Raw genomic sequence first — 2,102 nt, 5'->3', positions numbered from 1 at the left:
GAAATATTTTTCAGACGTCAAAAAACTGACCTATGCGAAATTTTGTGGTATTTGCTTCATAAACAACGAATTTGTGAATATTTGAAGCTATTTATACAATATTCCGAGGGTACAGTTGTATGGGGGCTATGTGAAATCGTAGACCGATTTTGCCCATTTTCAATACCAAACATTTCTGACCATCTTTTTTGATGGTGGGTATAAAAATGTGGAAAAATGATGAGTACGATTTTTTATACCCTTCACCACCATTAGTGATGGACAGTGAAACCAAAAATATATTCTAAAAAGGAGTTTCAAGCTCTTTAAATATGCAGTAAAAAAACTCGAAATAGGCTCTTAAAATTTTAAAAATATGTTCTAAAAACGAAATTTTTAATTATGTTTAACATTGAAAGGCATAAAAAGACTGAAAGTGTAATAAAATATTAAATATTTAATGTCATATTTTATACTACAAGATTTTTTGACAATTGATTCACCTCATAGGTTATAAAACTACATTAATACAATGCACTTGAAATAACCAATACAAAATTAAAAATTTAAGAATAAGTTGCAAAAAACTCGTACGCTTCATAAAATTTTCAGGAATGCATAATAATTAAAATACATAAAAATAATATTTTAATAAGGGTTTTCAAAACCAACGTAATCCGTATCCTGTGTGGAAATTGATTTTCTCAACCCTTTTAAGATTGAGCGACTATTTAGACTGGCAAACATAAGCAAACTCATTTGATAAATCTGTTGTATATTGTTCACTTTTAAATTTATAGACTTGAATATTCACATTTTAAAATGTTTTATCGAAATAATTTATTTATTATTTGATTTCGTTTGACATTGTTTTTAAATTTTTATGAATATTAGCAGCATTTTTTAAACAATTGGACTGTACGCCAGGTGGATAAGGCAAAATATTTTAATCGAGGTTAAATAAATTTCAAATCATAATGTCAGAAGCGGCCAACAGGTGGAGTTATTTCAAAATTTAATGTTAAAATTAGAATTTTTCCATACAAATTTTAGAATTTTTTTGAAAAAGGTGTTATTTGCACTGAAATATCATGAAGTACAACATTTAAGTTACAGCATTTTTGTTTACTTTTTTATTTTTACACATTTTAAAAATATTTGCCATCTGTTCGTGAATAACAAAATGAAACAAATTTATTTCCTTAAAATTATTTTTGGTTTTGTTCTATAAATACGAAGCATTGTCATATTAAAATTAGCTAAATCTAAATATTTTTTTGGATTTAATAAATCCAAATTAAATTTACTTCTTTTAGCTACAAAAACTCCATTTTTACACTGAAATTAATTTGAAATTGACCTTGTATTAGCTTATACAGTGTATTTTCAGATAATGATGTCCAAAAATATATTGCAGCCTCCAAAGATATTTTTTTTAAATAAAATAAATCCAGTGATTAAAAAAAAGCTCTTATTGTAATCTTGTCCATTTACACAAATGGGAAACTTAAGCGTTTAAATGAAAACCTTTAATACTTCTTTTAAACATTTTATATTAAAAATTTAATCTTTGTGAAGAACAAATTTTTTTATACAAAAATCTATATGTTCCCCTTGTAAACGCACTTGGAAACATTAGAGCATTTGCAGCACCTGTTAACGTAAGCATATCAGCCTAATATTTAAAAAAGTTTTATGTTTATATATATAAATATGGGTCGATTTGGCAATGTCTACTGTCATACGGTTACGATCCCTAATATCCCTGAAACGTTTCCAATTTCTACTTTAGATATTATGAAGTTAAATCGGAATCTTAATGTTATCTGGTACAGTGGATTGCGTTTTTCTATTTGGAGAAAATTTTAAAATTTGTTATCACATCTTTCATATTCACGGTTGTAAGATTTCTCTTTTTTTATTTATTCATTTATTTATTATAACCGAACCTTTTAGGCCATATAGTTGTGAACAAGTTAGAAGTTATAGCCGGTCAAGGCCGACCATATAATACCCTACACCTGCATATGAATAAAATGTAATTTTGTTTTCATAATAAAGCATTTAAGTTGAATTGCACCTTGCCTCAGATATACTAAAACTGTGGATATAAAGTTCATCAG

This window comes from Lucilia cuprina, chromosome X (assembly GCF_022045245.1).
Source record: "Lucilia cuprina isolate Lc7/37 chromosome X, ASM2204524v1, whole genome shotgun sequence".
NCBI lineage: Eukaryota > Metazoa > Arthropoda > Insecta > Diptera > Calliphoridae > Lucilia > Lucilia cuprina.
This window is presented reverse-complemented; position numbering follows the sequence as displayed.